Genomic DNA, 11296 nt, shown 5'->3' with positions numbered 1-11296 from the left:
AAGGTGACTTGACATTGGTCGAGAATAAGATAGGTACTTGTTTGGTAACGGGACTTGACATTGGTTGAGCCTAAAGTAGGTACTTGTTTGGTAAGGTGACTTGACATTGGTCGAGAATAAGATAGGTACTTGTTTGGTAAACGGGACTTGACATTGGTTGAGCCTAAAATAGGTACTTGTTTGGTAACGGGACTTGACATTGGTCGAACCTAAAATAGGTACTTGTTTGGTAACGGGACTTGACATTGGTCGAATCTAAAATAGGTACTTGTTTGGTAAGGGGACTTGACATTGGTCGAACCTAAAGTAGGTACTTGTTTGGTAAGGTGACTTGACATTGGTCGAGAATAAGATAGGTACTTGTTTGGTAAAGTGACTTGACATTGGTTGAGCCTAAAGGCACATAACTTATGAAAAATTTAATAAAAGATAATTTTGATCATCAAGAGTAAAGGAGCTGAGAAAGACCTAACCTTTTTATCTTTACTGTTAAATTGTTCTTTGTGTATAAAAACGAGGTACCCAACTGATAAATCAATGAACACTAATCTTTATAATCAAGAATGTGAGAAAAACTTATGTAATTAGCTATACTCATTACCGTGTTGATTTCTGTTTTGATCTTGGTATGTAGCTTGCTCTGATCAGAAATCAATTTTAGTAGCATTTGAAATATTTACGTCCAGTTGAATGGCTCCCATTTTTCATTCACAACTCAACTTTAAAAACTTACCATTTGACATTTAAAGGTGAAAATATACAGAACTGATTAGTAATCTCAACTTTATTTTCAGATGCTGGATACACGCAAAGTTTTAACAAATAATATAAGGCAGAATAAAATGTTTAATAAACACGAAAGAGGTACCAACAACCTTCGGATGTCTGTTATAAATATAGGTTAAAGAACTGCACAGCTGCACCAGAGACTAATGTTAGCAGCTCAGACAGCTGATCTAATGTTATCAGCTCCAACAGCTGATCTAATGTTAGCAGTTCCAACAACTGATCTAATGTTAGCAGCTTCAACAGCTGATCTAAGTGTTGTTGTTTACTTTAGACCTATCAAACTTGTTAACAGAAATGTAAGGAATCGCTCTTCGTTATTGGACTAGAATTTAAAACACATACTATAGTTTACCCTCATAAGCAGTGTAAGTACCTAACTCAACAATTCGATGAAATTACTCATTTCAAAGCAATATATACATAATAAAGTACAGTAGTAGTTAGTGGGAAAATTGAAGTTTTGATGGTATTTTTTTAATGTTTTGTGTGTCATTATATGTCATTAAAAGGCCTCTGCAATCAACAAAATAATGGGCCCTATAAAGCATCTACAATCAACAAAATCATGGGCCCTATAAACCATCTACAATCAACAAAATCATGGGCCCTATAAGGCCTCTACAATCAACAAAATCATGGGCCCTATAAGGCCTCTACAATCAACAAAATCATGGGCCCTATAAGGCCTCTACAATCAACAAAATCATGGGCCCTATAAGGCCTCTACAATCAACAAAATCATGGGCCCTATAAGGCCTCTACAATTTATGCAACGTTGTGCATAAATGGTTAACATTACTTTAAAATATTTAAGAAACAAATGTGTGATAATACATTAATATAATCCCTTAAGAATTTTACCTTCACTCTTTACTGCCTCAGAATAAATTTGCAGTAAAAAGAATGTTATATTAACATTTCAACTGATGGAAACAAATATTTGGCTTATTACTAAAAGTTATTAAGTCAGCTGTAGTTTAACACACAAAGTCTTTTTGCCAACACTATTTACATGAATTGTTTATGAAGCAACAGAACTGTGGCAGTCCAAAGATTTATTTCGCAGGAGAAAGAGTATACAACTGGTTGCACTGTCAACATAATTGTAGAAAATATATATCTACTGTAGTAGCTTTGTCTTCCAAGTGCTCAACAAATCAATCTCAAGTTAAGTCATCGTCAAATTTCTGAATAAAGTTTTCCCTTTCAATAGTTGCTTGGTCAAAATACAGTTTCTCAAAAGAAGAGCATAAATGTTCTTGCATAAAAAAGGGGGGTGGAGAGCTTTATGAAGCCCTTTATGTTGTATTAGGCTTCAAAGTTAGGAAACCAGAGTGTTTGAAACTATCTCGAGAAATGATAACTAGGGTATCGTAGTTGAAGTCAACGTATCTGTGATCACATGCAAAAAATTTATTTAAAACGTCAGTTTTAAATAAGATACTGCATTAGTTGGTAAATACACAATACCATGTAATGTAATATGAAATAAAATTAAGATCCACTATCAAGGAATACAAGTTAATACGGACACAAGTTTCAATACTTTCACGTGTTCTCTTCAGTCCAACTTTGACAGTATACTAAATTTTTATCGTACCACCATAAAAAGTAATTTAATTCAATGCTAGAATAAGTTTGTGGTAATATAAGCTAGCTTTTACATTGTGCGTGACATCTCTTGAAGATTAATGATATAACAGTGTGTTAACAATTTTAAGAGCTCGATCTAAAAGATTTGATGTTATTTACTATATTCATTGTGGTCCCATGATAAATAAACGTGCTCAACATCATCCATGTTTGAATAAACTACTATTGTTATATGTTGGTGTAGTATTGTGCAGCGACATCTCGTGAATTCACGTTTGTGTAAAGCAATGCAGAATTACGTTATTTTGAACCATAAAAGTCTACTGATGGTGTGGATTTATTTATTTTCATGTTGATTTTTGAGAGTATTTTTCTAAGAGAGAGATATTTTTTTATTACTTGAGCACTTTTCAATCAATAACAAAACAAACCTGAAACGTAGTGCTGTTAGAACAAAACTTTATGACAAAGGTTAACCTCATGATAAAACACACTCTCTGTTTGAGTTAGAGATTACATTGTGATAACATACACTCTCTGCTTGACTTAGATACTACATTGTGATAAAATACACTCCCTACTAGACTTAGACTACATTGTGATATAGACTCTTTACTTTTAACTCTCACTGGTGAAGGAGTACAAATAAAATGATCTCTGTTTCTCTATTAACCTTGTTTAACAAGGATTATGAGTAGTTGAAAACCTGTGTCTAGTCTATTTTTTGTGTAAAGATTCAGCAATAGGCAGAGATATGTGGCCCTTCTCCGCAATATAGTACCCTCCTATAAAAGATTTAAGAAATATATTTTTAAATATCGTATAAAGTACACCATTACAGATGGAAGGTCTATACTTTACTCCATACTTATATAAATACCAGAACTTAAGACTACTTTAGGGGCAGTTTTTCTACAGCCTATTATCTCACTCATACGTTTCGATGCACGTGTTGTGCAAAACTTCGCCTGACCTGATTCAATGCCAGGATCAGGTCAGTCCTAGTCTCAAGGCCAACCTTAAGGCCCATAGCCTAATGTACGTTAAGCGCATGACCCTGTTTCTTCAGCAAGTGCTCATCGGATGCTACAGCGTCTGACACACCTTCTACATTAGTTGTTCTGGTCTGATGACTACTACGCAACACAACCATCTACTGCATTGCTAGGAATCAAGGCAGTTTGTGTCCTTAGTTTACCAATTATAGAATATACCAGACCAGGTGGAAATAAAGCTCATTGTTATTATACAAATTCAGTTCAAATATAAATACAAAGTTCTATGACATACTTGGTTTAGTATTTAGACAAAGAAACTGCACTATAACACAGAAGCTGGTGTTCAACATAACATATGCGCTACTAGTCTCCTTTTCTGTGACAAGAACTCGAGTCCCATACTATATAGTGTGGTTAATTCTTAGATATGCATATACGGAGTTTCAGTCTAATAGTAAGTTATATTAATAACTAATGTGATCAATTTAAAAAATGGAGCAAGTGAAAAATTTAATGGAATTGTGGGCATTTTATAATTTTCTAATAGAAAAAAGAATACTAGGGAAAACTTCCAATTTTTGTTCGTTAAGAATTAAAAACTGTGCCTCTAAATAGTTTTTCAAATCATAAGTTGTAGTCAGGTGTGATCTGGTGTTATCTTTCTGAGGTCAGAAGTTCTAAGGCTCAAGCCTCCATATTTGGCTGAACTCGTTCTACACATTAACCGTGAGTTATAAAAGGGAACGTCAATCAGGTTATTCGGTTAATTAAGAGTAGCTGTGTGTTGTTGACCACCTTCTGGGCAGTAGTTCTGGCTCCATTTAGCTCATGTTTCGCATAAAGTGTCTTTTAAGTCGTAAATACGTCGCAGAGACTACCGATATCTTGTAGCACATTATTCTTAGCATGACCTTAATTCATTTTCAAAATGGAAATAAAACTAATCTTTATAGTTTTAAGGTCATGGCATGAAAAATTTAAAAACAACAACAACGAATTCTAGGACAGTTAGGATGTCGATAACTGTCAAAAATTAACTATAATTTACATCCAAAAATGTTCTATGGTTTTTCTTAATGAATAAGTGAAGTGTATGTTTGTTACTTTCGTCGACACCCTTTGTCCACTTTCTATGTTATAAAACATTGTGTGTGAAGGAAAAGCTAGAAGCACATGACAGAGCGTTCTGTGACTAAGATACATAAAAATGTAGAAACATGACGTAGTAAACATGGTCTGAATTCAAGAAAATGTGATTAACATACATAAAAATGTAGAAACATGACGTAGTAAACATGGTCTGATTTCAATAAAATGTGAAGTATGTTAATCACATTTAATTGAAATCAGACCATGTTAACTACGCCATGTTTCTAGATTTTTATGTATGTTAATCACATTTTATTGAAATCAGACCATGTTAACTACGTCATGTTTCTAGATTTTTATGTATGTTAATCACATTTTATTGAAATCAGACCATGTTACCTACGTCATGTTTCTACATTTTTATGTATGTTAATAAAAATGTAGAAACATGACGTAGTAAACATGGTCTGATTTCAATAAAATGTGATTAACATACATAAAAATGTAGAAACATGGCGTAGTTAACATGGTCTGATTTCAATTAAATGTGATTAACATACATAAAATGTAGAAACATGACGTAGTAAACATGGGCTGATTTCAATAAAATGTGATTAACATACATAAAAATGTAGAAACATGACGTAGTAAACATGGTCTGATTTCAATAAAATGTGATTAACATACATAAAAATGTAGAAACATGACGTAGTAAACATGGTCTGAGTTCAATAAAATGTTTATGGTTACTTTTCCAGAGGTTCACAAACTGGAATGTGTTTTGCTAATATTAAGTATGACAAAAAGGATCGTTGAATCGTCAATCGTGTGGTTTTGGTTGAATACCCATTTCTGGCTTGTTGAAAATCAAGTGCTTTATAACATTGTTAATCTACTATAATTATTCATTACAAAACCTTGTATTTATTCTCTCTGTTCAAACTCATACTTTATCCAAATTAGTTCTAACTGTCTGGATGATCTTTGGTATTTGTCAGAATACTAATAGTATCATTATAAATTTTGTGAAATTTAAGAATTGAAATATATGTAGACCTTATAATAATGTTTTATCACTCTTTTTGATCTAAAGTATCATATTGGAATAAAGTTAACGGTCAATACCGAGATTCTAGCTGCGACATATGGACTGAATGGCTAAATCAAAGATCGCAAGGTTCAGGCGTAGCTTTCCTTAATTTAGAATTGTCGACCAGAGAAAAGACAACCAATTGACAGCTGAAAGTACGGAGAGCTTTTGATAGAAAATATCCAGTCCATAGACTATCAGTAAAAAAAAAGGTATTTGTTGTAAAACTGAGTGATGTACAAGAAAACAAAACATAAATGATATCCAAATATCTGAATGAGGTCCTCACACTAACTGCGGGTCGCCGAGCAAGACACACCGAAAGGTGGACACATTTGTATTATAAAATTATTTATTTGAGCACTTGTAGAGTTTACCATCCACCACATGCATCTATTTAACCAGAAATTGTTAATAAACTACTTTAATAAATTGTTATAACTTTATTTCTAAATGGCATTTTAGACTAAGACTTTGCTTGTTCAGGTGTTTAGAAAATTTACACAAACCTTTCAGCGCTAGCCGACCCGAATCTTGCTTGGACTGCTAGACTATAGCAAAGACAGTTAGTAAAGAGGAGGCACCGTCAATTCTTTGTCAACTAATTGAATAGTGGGATCTGACTATAACTTTTATAGTGTAGCTATGACTCCAAAGTACGGGGAGAGATTTTGCGGCAACGGGACGCGGACCATGGATCCTAGGATGATGCTGTCGAAGGCCTATTGAAGATCATCGAAAGCATTAAATAAACTTAAATATGTTTATAGGTCCACGGGAAACAGGGTATCTGTCGAAAGATCTCGCAACCAGCCTACATCTGACCTCAATCTTACGACTAGGTTTACTGAAGCCAGTTTGGGTAACTTTGCACTGATTTTATTTTTATTGTCAATGACAAATTCATATCATGTTAAGCTGGATGATTCAATTTTTCTTGAGTTTAAACTGTAAAAATATTATAGTACAAGATTGTGTGTGATTTACAGTTTTCGTTTCCTTACACTTTTTACTAAGAAGATGTTTAACAAAGCAATTTACTATTAATTTACTGTGTCACCGGTAAAAATATTATAGCAAAAGATTGTGTGTGATTCACAGTTTTCGTTTCCTTATACTTTTTACTAAGAAGATGTTAAAAAAATCAATTTATTATTAATTTACTGTGTCACCGGTAAAAATATTATAGCACAAGATTGTGATTCACAGTTTACGTTTCCTTATACTTCTTAGCAAGAAGATGTTAACAAATCAATTTACTGTATCACCGGTAAAAATATTATAGTACAAGATTGTGATTCACAGTTTACGTTTCATTAGTAAGAAGATGTTAACAAATCAATTTATTAGTAATTTACTGTGTCATCGGTAAAACTATTATAGTACAAGATTGTGATTCACAGTTTACGTTTCCTTATATTCTTTAGTAAGAAGATGTTAACAAATCACAAAGTTGCGGTGACGTTAGGCTTACTCTTGCTTTAGCTGCACAGCTTTCGACAATACTAAAACATCTCAAAGCTTATTGTTTGAAGGGTATTTTAGGTAGAGTACAGATTGTAACGTTTTGGTTTTAATGGACTGCTCCAGTCTGTTTATGGAGTGAGATGACGTTTCGGCTTCTATAATGATGCCTTCTTCAAGTCATCTCAGTATAGAAGACGAAACGTCGTTCATTCTAGTAACAGAGAGAAGTAGTCTATGAAAAGTAAACTATCTGACAGCTTGTTGAATTATTCTTACTTTCTTATACAACCATTCTCTCACTTTGTGAAAACCTTAGGTATAGAGCACAAGTGTTTTTAGAGATCTCAATTATACTGGTATTATAGAATTGTAGACAAACCCAGGCCTAATGATTAATTTGACCAATTAACGGTCATAGTTATAACCTCCTTGACCACGTCTATCATCAGCTAATTTGTAACTCAAAATTACAATATTATTAGCGACTGCTTATATCGAAAATAAAAACAAATTAAAATAAGTAATAATCAAAACAATGTAGAACGACATTTAGATATAGCGTTACTTATTTGACTAGTACCATTGTCAGCCAATGTAGAACGACATTTAGATATAGCGCTACTTATTTGATTAGTACCATTGTCAGCCAATGTAGAACTACATTTAGATATAGCGCTACTTATTTGATTAGTACCATTGTCAGCCAATGTAGAACTACATTTAGATATAGCGCTACTTATTTGACTAGTATCATTGTCAGCCAATGTAGAACGACATTTATATATAACGTTACTTATTTGATTAGTACCATTGTCAGCCAATGTAGAACGACATTTAGATATAGCGCTACTTATTTGACTAGTACCATTGTCAGCCAATGTAGAACGACATTTAGATATAGCGCTACTTATTTGATTAGTACCATTGTCAGCCAATGTAGAACGGCATTTAGATATAACATTACTTATGTGACTAGTACCATTGTCAGCCAATGTAGAACAACATTTAGATATAGCGTTACTTATTTGACTAGTACCATTGTCAGCCAATGTAGAACGACATTTAGATATAACGTTACTTATTTGACTAGTATCATTGTCAGCCAATGTAGAACGACATTTAGATATAGCGTTACTTATTTGACTAGTATCATTGTCAGCCAATGTACAACGACATTTATATATAACGTTACTTATTTGATTAGTACCATTGTCAGCCAATGTAGTACGACATTTCGACATAATGTTATTTATTTGATTAGTACCATTGTCAGCCAATGTAGAACGACATTTATATATAACGTTACTTATTTGACTAGTATCATTGTCAGCCAATGAAGAACGACATTTATATATAACGTTACTTATTTGACTAGTATCATTGTCAGCCAATGAAGAACGACATTTATATATAACGTTACTTATTTGACTAGTACCATTGTCAGCCAATGTAGAACGACATTTATATATAACGTTACTTATTTGACTAGTACCATTGTCAACAGTTAAGTTTCTATCTATATCAAGAGCTTATAATTGAAAAGTGAGTCACTTTTATAGAGCACACATAGCTCCGAACGACAGAATTCGATTCTGCGGCAACGGGACCCGAGCCATTTACTCGAGGATCCATAGTCTGTCAAGTTAACTACTAGGGTATGTTGGATCGGACGACTCTTTAACTTGATCGCAGCCTCTATACTACTGCTTTTCGTTCCTGGTTACTTACATGTTTTGTTCTGTATTTATATTATAAGATAGAGAATTGAATTTAACAGAGAATCGTTTATCTAGTTAACTGAAACTTGTTTTCAAAACCAGTACTAAGACATAAATATATTTTAATATTTTTATTGTGAGATTAGTAGCAGTTAAAACTTAAATTTATTGTGAAACCACACCAAGAGTGTAAGTTCGGCCTACCTTCAAGCAGCTGGTAGAACTTCCTTTATTATCCAGGACGTTTCACAAGATATTTTAACATTAGAATCAAAGCCACCACATAAACACATACCAACACAACAAACGGTCGGGGAATGAATGGCCCTGGTTAACGTGGAGTTCTGGCTCAACTCTGGTCGTTAAGCCCCGAAGCGAGACGCGCCAGGTAGAGGACTCCCCGTATTCCCTCTAGCTAGGTTGTAACCTGCAACGTATCGGTGGGGGTCGGGAGTGGGTTGCAGAGTAGGTTACATATGAATAGCAGTTACACTGGCTGCGACTTCCTCTGTGGATATAGTTCTAATGTATGATAGTTGTATGTACTGGTTATGTAGAGAAGACAATTGCCGAGAATATTTTAACCCACTTACAATCAGTGAAGAGAAACTGAAGATAAGTTAAGTTTTAAAGACTTAATCAAACAGAAAGCGCGATATACTTCTAATAAGTTAAAAAACTGATCAAATAATAAGAATCACTTAGAAGCTGGTGAAAAAGAAAAACAGATTTTCAGATAGTGTTCTTCCGATAAAGAAAACTTGGCTAATTGTGTTTAAATAGATCATAATATATAGATGAATTATTAGTCTGTAAGTTTTTTTTTATCTGAATCTAATTACTCTCGTTTCAAATGACTTTAATAGTAAACTGACAAACAAAGTAATTTTATTTTGGATAACATAATGCATGTTTCAACAGGACACTTATCTGTCTTCTTCTTTAAACATGTTTCAAACGACTTCAAACATGATAGCTAAAAACCTTTTGGTCTAAACGTCCAACTACGACATGACTGCATCTGGTTACCACATTTTAGATTAGTTTTAAAAGTATATCGTAACAGTGTAATTCACCACGCTATACTGTGGCCTTGGGTGCGTTGTCTGGTTCTACGCCAACTTGATAGTTTTAATATGAAACACGAGAGCAGTGCACAAACTTTCTGTCACAGGTGTAGAGAATAGGTTGAATTTAGTTCTCAGAGTTATCGTATTTCTAGTTTTTTTGTCAGATCGTGGAATTCAGAGACTAAAACTAAAATATCTGGTTTATGTTTTTTTTTAAAAAGCAACGACGCACTTAAGATTTTACTAACTATGATTACAGTAACCGAGAAAATAGTAAAAAATGAGTATATAAACACACAATAACCGAGAAAATAGTAAAAAAGGAGTATATAAGCACACAATAACCGAGAAAATAGTAAAAAAGGAGTATATAAGCACACAATAACCGAGAAAATAGTAAAAAAGGAGTATATAAACACAAAATAACCGAGAAAATAGTAAAAAAGGAGTATATAAACACAAAATAACCGAGAAAATAGTAAAAAAGGAGTATATAAACACAAAATAACCGAGAAAATAGTAAAAAGGAGTATATAAACACTTCATAACCGTGAAAGAAGTAAAATACAGAAGTATATAAACACACAATAACAAAGAAAATAGAGAAATAAAAGAGTATATAAACACACAATAACAAAGAAAATAGTAAAATACAGAAGTATATAAACACACAATAACAAAGAAAATAGTGAAATAAAGGAGTATATAAACACACAATAACAAAGAAAATAGTGAAATAAAGGAGTATATAAACACACAATAACAAAGAAAATAGTAAAATACAGAGGTATATAAACACACAATAACAAAGAAAATAGTGAAATAAAGGAGTATATAAACACACAATAACAAAGAAAATAGTGGAGTCAAGCCGTAAGTAAAGTGTGTGAATCCCTGTGAATTATAGCGTGTTTTTATAAAAGCAGTTAAGTTAAAGTGACTGTGGAAATTCTGTGTATTACAAAGTTGTATTGAGAAAGTATAAACTAGTTTTATTTAAGAAAGGACTTGTATCGCTGAAGTTCCTCGGAAAGAATTTATACCGGAAATTAATAAACGACCAGATACGCAACAATATACTCCTTTATTTCACTATTTTCTCGGTTATTGTGTGTTTATATACTCCTTTATTTGATTATCTGTATCTTCAATCTCTCTATCTGTGCAATTCTCTCCTCGCTTTATTTGCCGGGCTTATATACTAAAAAAGAGGGCGCCTGAAACCGACTACAGTTGCCAGGACAATTCATGATCATTCGAGAATATCATCACGTGTTACTAGTGTCACGTGACTTCCGCTGTCGTAACAATATAAACACACAATAACGGAGAAAATAGTAAAATAAAGGAGTATAGAAACACACAATAACCAAGAAAATAGTAAAATAAAGGAGTATATAAACACTTCAGATGTCTTTGAGTTATTATTTTTAATCAGCAGTTGATTTTTTTGATATTCTTTTGACCAGCCCCTATTGATAT

The 11296-nt window shown here is 33.0% G+C and overlaps 1 protein-coding gene across 1 annotated transcript in view; it reads right to left on the bottom strand.

Annotated features, from left to right (window-relative positions):
* Nucleotides 1–9150, bottom strand: part of LOC106461527 — a 66013-nt gene extending 56863 nt beyond the window's left edge. Inside the window, exon 1 of the mRNA XM_013921360.2 lies at nt 8949–9150. The gene's annotated coding sequence lies outside the window, so the exon portion shown is untranslated. The remainder of the gene's footprint in view (nt 1–8948) is intronic.
* Nucleotides 9151–11296: the final 2146 nt, after the last annotated feature.

Source organism: Limulus polyphemus, unplaced genomic scaffold, assembly GCF_000517525.1.
Source record: "Limulus polyphemus unplaced genomic scaffold, Limulus_polyphemus-2.1.2 Scaffold980, whole genome shotgun sequence".
Lineage (NCBI taxonomy): Eukaryota > Metazoa > Arthropoda > Merostomata > Xiphosura > Limulidae > Limulus > Limulus polyphemus.
This window is presented reverse-complemented; position numbering and strand designations above follow the sequence as displayed.